Here is a 12,968-nt window from a genome sequence, read left to right as displayed (position 1 = left end):
GTCGGCTGCTAAGCAGGACACAGCAGCAGCAAAAACACCCAGCGGGCCAGATAAATGTTTTCGGCGGGCTGCATGTGGCCCGTGGGCCATAGTTTGAGGACCCCTGCTAGCCACTGAGCCAAACCAGCTAGGACGGGACAGGCATTCTTTGCACTCTCTGATGAAGACACTATTATATAAAACTGATCTCAGCCCCTAGCCTCATGAATATCAGAGAATGGGGACCCTTACTTAACAATTATGATGCTAACCATTATCTACAACTTCCATCTACCACACACTATGCGTAAGCACTTTCTAATCTCGATATCTATCATGTGAGGTGAATACTGCCCCCAAGTCACAGATGGCACAGAGGATGAAACTGAGGCTTAGAAAAGCTGAGTGACTTGCTCAAGGACACACCAACTAGCAAGACACAGAGCCCGAATTCCTGCTCCCCCAAACCTGTCCTTCCTCTACACCACCCTGCTTCACACAGAGAAATCAGAGGGCATACTGAGACACTCCTGTGCAGCTCACTCGTGCTGCTCCAAAGACCCTAAAAAGACCCCAAAGCCGCTGATCAATGAGTCTCTCCCATCATTGATGTTTCTCTCTCTCTCTCTCCCTATCCCTTCCTCTCTGAAATCAATAAAAATATATTTTAGACGGAAAAAAAAAGACCCCCAAGAGGTTTACATGGGGGAACTACTACTACAGGAACAAGGAGACCTCCAGAGATAGCGACCTCATTGTCCATGTCATTAAAGCAGGAGCACAGCCAGGAGTAGATCGAAGATGGCTTACAGATTGCACATGCCTGCCCAGCCATCCCGCTGGCTCCTAGCACCCTGCTTCTTTCAGCCCCATGCCCTTGGCCCACACTTCAGCAGGGAGCCAAGAAGTTAGGGAAGCAGCCAGCAGCTACACTTTGACCTTGGCTTTTGTTAAGGCTGGCCCTGGGAACCCCAGCTGGATGATGGTCCCTGTCCAGTGATTGCCTGGGCTATGTTTATGGGCACACATAGCATGCAGTGGTATCCGTTATCTGAGTGTGCCTCAAAGGACAGGCAGCATGGGCAGTGGGTTCAGATGCATATGCCTAATCCAGGAACCTGGGCCCTGGTAGTGTTAACGTAAGAAAACATTCAGATCTGTAAAGAATCTTTGTGAGTTTATTTGAGTCAAACTGTCAATAATTGCCAGGAAGCAGAATCTCAACACACTGGGATAATGCTCTGTAGAATGATGGTTTGTTGTTGTTGTTTTTTTTCACCTTGTTTTGTACATTACAATCAAAGGAGGAGACCTAAGTGGGTTACATGAAATCCATTGGTGATAGGTTAGGGAGGCGGGAGAAAGCAAAGCAGGGAAACCTCCAGAATCAGATAAAAAGTAAAATGATAGACACATGCTTCTTTTACTTAGGTGGGTACAGGATAATGAACACTCAAAATTACAATGAAGGAATTTGTGGTCTCTTTCCCAGCGCCTTGCAGCATTGGTTGTGCCCGGAGGGAGTCAGGGAAAAGGTAGGTTACAAGTCACCCTGACATTCCAATGATATGTTATCATAGATGCAAAGGACAACAGACAGGCTTAGTTAAGGTAAAGACTGAGTTTTGTCAGGGAAGAATCTAGCCAAGGACGTGACTACCTGCCATAAACTGCTTTTAGTTAAAAAGTTTTCATTTTGGACCATCCTTTGTGGTTGGTTACTTTAGGTCTCTAGAGTTTGCAAGGCTGCCACACAGGCCTTCCCTGAGCTTGTCAGGACATCACACATTAGTTTGAATGAGTTAGTTGTATGTCCAAGTTATTTTTCTAGGACTCAGCCTCCTCAATTCTTTATTAAAGGTGTGGACGAAAAAGGGGCCACATGCTAACCTGACTAGCTCAGGGAAGGCCTGCATGGCGGCCTTGCAAACTTCACTAAAGTAACCACAGAGGATGGTCTGAAATTAAAACTTCAACTAAAAGCAGTTATGGTGGGTAGTCACGTCCTACGCCGGTATCTTCCCCGACAAAGGTCAATCTTTACCTTAACTGAGCCTTTAAAATGTCAGGGTGTACACGGTAGAAATTAAGGTCTAAGCCTGGGGTGATGCGGAGGTCACATTGCGATGCCACCGCCCGTGAGGGAAGTCTGGGCTGGGAGCCCAGGGCGGCTCCTGGACACCCGCTGTGGCGGTGGGAGCCGGCCGCCCGCCCTCGGGAGGGGGACCCTGTGGCTGGCCGGCTTGCCTTTCCATTTCTAATGGGATACAGTACTTTTTTAATAAGGAGCCTTACATTTTTTTTTTAAATTTGAGAAATGAATATGATTTCTAATTGTATCAGACATGAATGTTTTAAAGCTGTAACAAAGTTTAAAATGTCTACATTTTGTTTTTCATTTACTGTTCTTTTATCTATTAAATTGTATGTGGGTGGGGAAGTTCTGTATCTCCTCTTAGCATTTGTTTCTATAACCCAGTGGTTCTCTACCTTCCTAATGCCGTGACCCTTTAATACAGTTCCTCATGTGGTGGTGACCCCCAACCATAAAATTATTTTCGTTGCTACTTCATAACTGTAATTTTGCTACTGTTATGAATTGTAATGTAAATATCTTCCCTGACAAAGGTCAATCTTTACCTTAACTGAGCCTTTAAAATGTCAGGGTATACAATGCAGGATGTATTTTCAGGGGTCACGACCCACAGGTATATACGGTATAACCAGAAATAAAGTTATATATAAAATAAAATAAAATATAATGTTAGGGTAACTTGTAACTTACCTTTTTCCTCACCTCTCAGGGCACAACCAAATGCCCTGGGCACCAGGACTGATACCACAAATTCCTTCATTGTGATCATGTTAATTGTGACTCTTAACTACCTGTACCCACCTAAGTAAAAGAAGCATGTGCCTACTATTTTACTTTTTATCCAATCCTAGAGGTTTCCCTGCTTTTCTTTCTCTTGCCTCCCTAATCTATCACCATTGAGTTTCATGTAACCCACTTAAATTTCCCCCTTTGGTTGTAATGTATAAAACAAGGTGAAAACTGCCATTCTCTGGAGCATTATCCCAATCCATTGAGATTCTGCTTCCTGGCAATTGTTGACAGTTTGGCTCAAACAAACTCACAACAATTCTTTACAGGTTTGAATGTTGTTGTTTTTAGAGGCAACAAGCATTTATTTGTGAATAATAGATATAGCTATTCTGGATGCACTGATTCAGGCAGAAGCCCAAATACTGTCCCCATTAGAAGACAAAGGAAAAGGATATTTATGAGAAAGGGAAGAGGAACAGTTATATCAATAGAAGGAAGGCATTTCTATTTGTGCATATAATATAACATAGTGATATGAATTCTAAAGAATGTTTTTAATTTGGGGTTCACTAGTCATCAATCCAGTAGCCATAACTGCTTTCTTGTTTTCTTTTTTTTTAAATATATTTTATTGATTTTTTACAGAGAGGAAGGGAGAGAGATAGAGAGCTAGAAACATCGATGAGAGAGAAACATCGATCAGCTGCCTCCTGCACATCTCCTACTGGGGATATGCCCGCAACCCAGGTACATGCCCTTGACCGGAATCGAACCTGGGACCCTTCAGTCCGCAGGCCGACGCTCTATCCACTGAGCCAAACTGGTTTCGGCCATAACTGCTTTCTTGTTATGTTTGCACACGGTTCACAGTAACTGCCCTAGGCCCCGTCCAAAGGTTATTTTGCCCTGTTTTAACATCCCACAGTTTTAAGGCATATGACATGCTAAGTTTCTCTGCCATGGCAGTTCTGGGTCCATTTTAAAGTGGCTCTATTTATTTATTATTTTTTGCATTTTCCTTCTTTTAAAAAAAATTCTTTGTTGTTTAAAGTATTACATATGTCTCCTCCATCCCCCCCGCTCCTCCCCCCCCCCCGCCCCCATTGACCTCTCCCTGGCCACTCCCAGCCCCAGGTTTGAATGTTTTTACGTTAACACAGGGTTAAGCTCAATCATCTTTGAAGATCTTTAGAGCATTGGTGTTTTGGATCCAATCCCCAGATTGCATCACTAACCCAGAGTGGCTGCACCAAGTTTCTTATAATAGGCAGGGTTCTCCAGAGACACAGAACCAATAGGATGTATCTATATCTCTATCTGCATATCTATCTATCTATCGAGAGAGAGAGAGAGAGAGAGAGAGAGAGAGAGAGAGAGAGAGAGAGACACGAGGAGATTTATTACAGGAATTGGCTCACATGGTTATGGAGGCTGAGGAGTCCCATGACCTGCGGTCTGCAAGCTGGAGACCCAGGAAAAGTTGATAGTATAGTTCATATTCAAAGGCCTGAGGACCAGAGGGAGCTGAAGGTGTAAGTCCCAGTCTTAGGTCAAAGGCCTGAGAACGAGAAGGTCACTGGTGTTGAGAGGATTTTAGAGACAAGAGAGGCAGTTAGGGGAAGGAAGGTCCATGAGAGAGGAATGCATGCTTACCAGGCAGAGACGGCTCCAAGCCACCAGATTGTTAACCCTATATACACAGAGGACAGAAAAGATAAGGGGAAGAAGAGGGAGGCACCAGGTGCAAGTGACACCATGCAGGGAAAGGGGGAACGTGGCCAATTAGGAAAAGCACGGGAGGACGTAAAATGGGGAAGGTTCCAGTTAGGAGGTAGCAGGTACGAAGAAGCTGCCAGCATTTTTAAACCCTTAGACAAAGAGACTCACAGGTTTCTCCCTATTTGGAGAGAGAGAGCAGGTTTTTCCCATTTTGGGAACCCCTCCATAGGGGGTCCCCCATTTGGGGATCCCTCCCCACATGGGAGTTTGTGTATGCTTGCAATAAACTTCCACACTTTTGCTTAAAATCCTTTGTCCTTGAAATTTACTCTTCAAACTCAGGAGACAAGAACCCACACTAGAGTTCCAGCCTGCCGTTCGGGGTATCAGTGTCAGTCGTAAAGTCCAAAGACCTGAAAAGCAGGAGTTCCAATGTCTGAGCGGCAGACGATGGTACCCACGCAAGAGAAGAGAAAGACTCTGTCCTTCCTTTGCCTTTTTTTCCATTCGGACCCCCAGTGGACTGGATGATGCCCACCTACATTGGCGAGGGGGATCCTCTTGACTCAGTCGATTGGATCAAATGCTAATCTCTTCCAGAAACACCCTCACAGATACACACAGAAATAACGCTTACTAGTTACCTGATCCTCCCCCCTCCCTCCCGTTAGGAGAGTCAAGTTTACACATAACTGACAATCACACTGCAAGACAAGAACCCAAGTCAAACTTGATAGTTCAGGCATTTACCACCTCACTCGGTCATTCACGCTGTGTCTACTCAGTGTCTGCAGTGTGAGCAAATCTTGGGAAAGCCACAGAGCGTCCTGAAAGGGTCAGAGAGCTCCTAGCAGCCCTGCTCACCAGACCCATGAAGGGATGCAGCCTCCAGATAAACCTCATGGCCGTGGTGTTTTCATTGTTTGGGCTGGCTGATTACCATCTGTCTGTCCACCTGGATCCTAACTTCCATATCACTCAATGCTTACCACTCAATTCCCAAAGCTTGGTATAGAGCCTGGCACAGAGGTAGGCGGAAGAATACACTATTGTTATATTAATACAACCATGATTGCATTATGAGTGAAAGTCGAGCTTCACATTCGATTTTTAAAAATATATATTTATTTTTAATGATTTCAGAGAGAAAGGGAGAGGGAGAGAGAGAAACATCAATGAGGAGAGAGAATCATGGATCGGCTGCCTCCTGAATGCCCCACACTGGGGACTGAGCTCAAAACCCTGTGCCCTGACCGGGAATCGAACCGTGACCTCCTGGTTCATAGGTCGACACTCACCCACTGAGCCACACAGGCCGAGTCACATTCATTTTTAAGATGAAAACTTTGGGGCAGACATGAGGGAGGGATGAGTAATTGGAGCCCAGAGGACTTTTAGAGCAATAAAACTACTCTATAGTTGGTCAGGATGTTTGCACAGGTAAACATGGCACTGGCATCCTCCCACAAACACATCAAAATTACAACTAAAAAGGATAACCATTATTCAGAACCATCTGAAATCTGGCTGAATAGTCATATGCATGTAAAGTACAGCATAAGGGATATAGTCAATAATATTCTAATAACTGTCTAAGGCAGTGGTTCTCAACCTTCCTAATGCCGCGACCCTTTGATACAGTTCCTCATGTTGTGGTGACCCCCAATTTCATTGTTACAAATTGAACATAATTAAAGCATAGTGATTAATCACAAAAACAATATGTAATTATATATGTGTTTTCCGATGGTCTTAAGCGACCCCTGTGAAAGGGTCGTTCGACCCCCAAAGGGGTCGCAACCCACAGGTTAGAACTGCTGATCTAAGGTGTCAGATGGGTACTAAATTTATCAGTGTGATCACTTGGTAAGTTATATAATGTCTAATTACTGGGGTGTACACCTGAAACTAATATAATATTGTATGTTAACCGAAACTGAAAAATGCAAAATGATTTAAATTTTAAAAATACTCTGTATAATACTTCATATTGGTGAATACATGTCCTTATTCCAAACCCATAGAATGTACAACATCAAGAGTGAACCCTAATTTAAACTGCAGACTTTGGGTGATAATGATGTGTCAATATTGGTTCATCAATTGTCACAAATGTACTGCTCTGGTGGGAGATATAGATCATGGGGAAGGTTGCAGAGGGAGCAGGGGATAAATGGAACATTTCTGCACCTTCTTCTCAATTTTGCTGTGAACCTAAAACTACTCTAAAAAGTAAAATCTATTTAAACACACACACACACACACAGAGAGACAAATAAGCCAGGCCAGTGTGGCTCAATGGTTGACCTATGAACCAGGAGGTAAGGGCACATGCACTGGTTTTGAACTTGATCCCCAGTAGGGGGCATACAGGAGGCAATTGATCAATGATTCTCATCATTGATGTTTCTATCTCTCTCTCCCTCTCCCTTTCTCCTGGAATCAATGAAAATATATTTAAAAAAACACACCAACAAATAAAAAACTTCAGGGCAAGTTTTCTTTCTGGGTACATGTGTCTAGTAGATGTTCCCTCTCCTGGGGGAGCTTCTGAAACACCTGAACAATGATCATGCCAATGGCACCTAACACCTAAGCCAGCTGTGGGGTGCCCCTGCTGGCGGGCTCATCTGCCTTCCATGGGCACAGCCCAGCACTGGGGAGGCCAGGACAAGGTCGGTCTCCAGGCATGTACAACCAGCAGTCCTCATAGGGGTATGAGGATAGAATCAAAATGTGATTTTGGGCCCTAGCCAGTTTGGCTCAGTGGATAGAGTGTCAGCCTGTGGACCAAAGGGTCCCGGGTTTGATTCCGGCCAAGGGCACTTACCTTGGTTGCAGGTTCCTCCCTGGCCCAGCACATGCGTCATTGTCATGGTTCTTTCTCTCTGCCCTTCCCTCTCTCTTCCACTCTCCCTAAAAATCAGTGGAAAAATATCTCTGGATGAGGATTAACAACAACAACAAATATATACATATGATTTTTGTTTTTCCCCCTTTTTCCTTCCTGTTTCTTACCTTCCCCTCTCTTTTCACTAACAGAATATGTACTTGATTAATTACCTACATGTGTTAACCGTATGTTCAGGCTGAGACTTGCTGCAGTTTTCAGTTGACCAGGCAAGACCACAGAGGCTTTTCACTCAGCCCTGAACTTCCATGCCCGGCCACCAGGAATGCGGAGGGTGATCGATTAGAGGAGGGTGATCGATTAGAGGAGGGTGATCGATTAGAGGAGGGTGATCGATTAGAGGAGGGTGATCGATTAGAGGAGGGTGATCGATTAGAAGAGGGTGATCGATTAGATCTCAGAAACATCAGGATGATGCACACTGCCTGACTGGTTTCAGAACGCTGACCATCCTGTTCCGGGGACCAGTAAGGAAGACATTCAAGACCCAAGACTCCCACAGGGACTCAAATTCCAGGCCTGCAAATCACCAAAACCCCCTTGTAGGAATTACCCACATTCCTTTTCCCGGATTCCCCTGAATAAGCTTCCTCCAGTCGAGCTTAAGGGGGGTGTGGATGTTCGGGTGTTTTTATTTTTTCCTATCACCTTCCCAGATTTCTGGCACCTGATATTATTAAACACACACTTATAATCCAATCCCCGTCTCAACTCCCTGGCTGGGTGGTGACAGGTAGCACAAGCCCCGGACTCAGTTGACTTCTGGTTTCATCCTGACCCCCTCAATTCAGCTGAGTAAGGTTGAAATTTCCAAAAGGAAATTTCTAGGGAAGTGAAATTTAAAAGAGAAAGCACAGCTGGCCCCTAACTAGGCTTGAACGTTCAATGAGGGCCAGGTCCAGCCTTAATTCGAGCTCAGTTTACTGCCTTTCATTCAACCAGAAAGTGGCCTTCGATTTTGGAAGGGGTCCTTCAGGGAGTTACCAGCTGGGACAGGGACTATATTTAGCCTGGAGAGATGAGGTAGGGGTAAATGAGACCTCCCGGGATGATGTCAGCAGCAACTCAGACTTCAGAGAATGGGGAGATAGGGAAGGACTGGGCTGTTTTGCCACTGAAAGGGAAGGGGAGAGATATGTGGAGGGGGGGAGGGGCCCCAAAGATGGAGAGATCGGGACAAAATGAAATCCAGCCCCAGGAAGTCACCAAAGAACGTGTTCTGAAAGGAGATGCTCTACGTTCTGAGAGTATTTTTGCAAGGTAAAATCCTCCCCCACCTCTTGGCCACCCCCTGCCCATCCTCACTGTCTACTCCCAAACCTCCAGGAGGGTCAGCCACACTCATGGGGATCTGTGTGAGCTTCAGTTGCGATGCCTTAGGAAATCAAGCAAGGGAAGGAGTTTTATGTGTGCAGAAAGCAAACACTCCCTCCTCCCCCAGCACTCCTCCGGCACCTGAGATTTGCAAACATCTTAGGGAAAGCTTTAAAAAGGAAGGTCTCCATCCACGCTATCTGGATCTCAAGGGAGGGGAAGCCCCAACTGAAAACCTAAAGTGCATGCAAGAAAATAGAACAAGTGAATAAAGAGGAAAAGTGACCAGAGCACAGATACTTTGTAAAAAATGTTTTATTGATTTCAGAGGAAGGGAGAGGGAGAAAGAGATAGAAGCATCAATGAGAATCATTTGATTGGCTGCCTCCTGCACACCCCCCCAATGGGGATCGAGCCCGCAACCTTGATATGTGCTCTGACCAGGAATTGAACTGTGACCTCCTGGTTCATAGGTCGATGCTCAACCACTCAGCCATGCCAGTCAGGCAGTGCAGATAGTTTTGCTTTAATGAATTCAGGTTGTCTTAGGCACACAGACCCTGGTTCTCCTGCCCCTGATCCTGAGCTCATGCACTCGTTTATCACCAAACCTGGCCACAGGCTTAAGTAAATATTCCTCCTTGGCTTTCTGACCTGTATCTGGCTCAGTGCTAATAGCAGACTCTGGTGACAGGCCTGCTCATGCTAGAACCCTGCCTCCCATACATCATCTCCCTCTGTTGGCAAGAAGCTACATTCTTTTACAGGTTCATGAGTCCATAACTCCCTGAAGGACCCCTTCCAAAATCGAAGGCCACTTTCTGGTTGAATGAAAGGCAGTAAACTGAGCTCGAATTAAGGCTGGACCTGGCTCTCATTGAACGTTCAAGCCCTTATCAGCTCTTGTTGCAAAATTCACCAACTTCCCACACCTGTTCCCTGAGGACGGCTCCATGGCTTCCCTTCACACAAATAAGATGATTAACAGTCGAAAAATGCTTTATACAATCAGTCACAGACACACATACCAAGTAGAGGAGGGCCTCTCACCTACACAGAACCCTGGGCAAACAAATAAGGATGGAAGCTCACACAGGTAAACATCAGGAGGGAGCCTGGGAGTTCATGTCTCACGATGGGTTTCTGAAATCCGAAGTCACCCTCAAGCAAAAGCAGAATTCACAAAGCATTTACACGTCTTTGAAGGTCAACTGATTTTTGAAAATTACTTGCTGGCCACCAGTAGCAAATGAGCCAACGTTTCCAAAATCAATAGAGATATTAGTCCATGCTCCGCGGCTGATCTACTGCGATGTAAAACGCGTCAAAGCAATGGTTATGCAATTTAAACGGGAACAGTTTACTCTTTCCCATTCCTTGGCCAAAAGAATCTCAGATGCAGGAACTATTTCTGCTGGCATATAGTATTAAACTTTTCTCCCTTTTGGACGACAGACTGGGCCAGGAGTGATGGAGAAATCCTGAGTTGGGGTACTTTCCTACCATCACTCCTGACAGCTTTGCTGACGGGATGCTCAGCATTCACCGCTGATGGCAGGGAGCTGCTTTTGCACAGAAAGCTGAGTCCATAGGTCTGTCCCCTGAGGAAATTTAGTACCTGGGACTAAAATACTCTGAAACATTCCCTGACGCCTTAAAATATGGGGCCCGAAATAGACTCCCCGGTTCTCTGGAACTCGGGCCCTTTTCACACGCTCCTCAGCTGCCTTGGAGTGGGCCCAGAGGCCCGCACTGTGCTAAAGGTGGTGAGTGTGATCTCAGAAAAGGAGACGGGAAGCACACTGGACCGAGTCAGGAGGCTGAGCTGCTTCAGTGCACGTGACTTTGGTGAACTGCCCGGCCTCTTCTCAGTTTTCTCATCTGGAAAAAGCCTCCCTCATGGGGAGGTTAAGAGGCTCCCAGTAGAAAGGTTTATGAGGGTGAGAGAGTCTTGTAAACTCTCAGGAGCTAGATGAGTGCAAACATGCTCACATGTATTGTCAGGACTTCTGATTCGGAGCAGGCAGAATGATAGAGCATGTTTGTTGAGCTCACTCTGTGCTGGACCCTTGGTGCCTCACATGTATTACCTCCCGGCCACGGACTGAATTGCGTTCCCCCAATTTCATAGGTTAACACCCTACCCCCAATGAATGGTATTTGGAGATGGGGTTTTGGGGAAGTAATTAGGCTTATTTATTTATTTATTTTTAAGTCATGAGAGTGCCCTAATAAGAGACACCAAAGAGTGCTCTCTCTCTCTCTCTCTCTCTCTCTCTCTCTCTCTCTCTCTCTCTCTCCCCACCCCCCTCCATGGAGGAAAGACCATGTACAGGCACAGCCACAGCCAACAGGTGGCCATTTGCAACCCAAAGGGAGAGCTTTCATCAGACACCAAGCCTGCAGGCACCTTGAGTTTAGACTTCCAGCCTCCAGGACTGTGAGAACTGAAGTCCTGTTGTTAAGCCACTCAGTCTAGAGTATTTTATTACTGAAGTCTGAGCTGACTAAGACACTCCCTTGATCTCCTACCATCTCTATAAGATCAGCCCTGTCATTACTGCCCTTCTACAGATGAGAAAAAAGAAGCCCATAGAGTTTAATGAACTTGCCCAAGCGGTGGAACCAGGATTATGAATGCACAGCAGAGACCAGCCAGTGCTCACCTAAACCATTTCTTATTTCCGGGCAAAGAGCTAAACCTTGTTTCCCAGCTGTTACATCCAGAGAGTTTTCTTCAGTGGAATGCATGTGAAAGTTTTCTATACCGCGTGGGAGAGGGAGGGGAGGAGAACATGGACAGTTTCCCCATTCTCTTGGCGGGGACCATGTGTAGAAGACGCAGCACAAGAAGGGAGCAGCTTGAGTCCCTCAGTGACATTGTGAAGCAGGGCTCCTCCTTCCGACCAACCCCCACTGGTCTCCAATTTTAATAATAAGAAATTAACTGTTGCCCTGGCTGGTTTGGCTCAAATGATAGAACGACGGCCAGTGCATAGAAGGGCCCCGGGGTTCAATTCCTGTCAAGGGCACATGCCCTGGTTGCAGGCTCAATCTCCCATAGGGGGTGTGCAGGAGACAACTGATCAATGATTCTTGTCATTGATGTTTCTATTTCTCTCTCCCTCTCCCTTCCTCTCTGAAATCAATAAAAATATTTTTTTAATCATACATAGCATTTAGTGTTGTCACTGTTTCCAATAAGACCAGATCTTTCTATACTTTATCTGCCTCGGGGCGTTAGAAAATGGGAAGGGCTTTGTCATCACTGTCATCAGTAAGCATGTATTGCACTGCGGTTGGTGCGCACTATGCAGAAGCTAATGTAAATTTATTCCTCATAACAACATGTTTGGAGGCTGGGAGAGGGGACATAACTGCGGAACTAGGATTCAAACCCAGGTTTTTCTGGCTCAATTTTCTTTTCACCTTGGCTAAGACTAGTGAAACAAGATGGTGTTGAGAAGGGAGATTCCTGTGCAAGGGAGTGTAGTCAACCTTTTCCCATTGGTCAGAGCCCTCCAGGAAGCTCAGAAGATTCTGGTTCATGGGCGAATCTAGGGTTTCTGGCCCTGTAGGTTTTTTTATTTTATTATTTATTTTATTTTATTTATTATTTTATTTTATTATTTTATTTTTGGCCCTGTAGGTTTAGCTGAATTGGGGCAGGGGGTGGAAGAAAGGTAAAAGAGAAGAAATTCTTCTCCAAACACTTGTTTTCTTTGACCTGATAGAGGTGAAGGAGATTAAGCTCTCAGGCTCATAAAAGGAAGGAAGGGAGAATGAGGGGCCCAAGGAGACCTTTAAAAGGTCTTATCTGCTGCTCTAAGCCTTCGAGGGAAGGAGGGAAGGAGGGAAGGAACCTCTGGGGCTAAGGGGGACTAGTTGAAACTCAAATCTCAATACAGTTCTGCTCGGCTTGAGTAACAGGAGCAGTTTGATCCAAAGAGAGCGGGATCTGTCCCGGGAGAGCACCCGGATTTATCTGAGCGACTGTGTCAGGGCTAGGATTTGGGATACAAAAGGAGAACAGAATGGATGGAGTCCTGTCCGTTTAGTGCTCAAACTGTATGAGGTAAATACAACATCTTCATTCATCAGATGAGTAATCTGAAGAAGAAAGGGTTTAAGTCATTTATCCAAAGACACACAGTTCCAAACTCTGTCCACCTCCTGGTGGAAAAGAGTGATTGATGCAGGGTCTGGAGAAGCACAGGC

The sequence above is a fragment of the Myotis nattereri genome (assembly GCF_964212035.1).
Source record: "Myotis nattereri genome assembly, chromosome: 5".
Lineage (NCBI taxonomy): Eukaryota > Metazoa > Chordata > Mammalia > Chiroptera > Vespertilionidae > Myotis > Myotis nattereri.
This window is presented reverse-complemented; position numbering follows the sequence as displayed.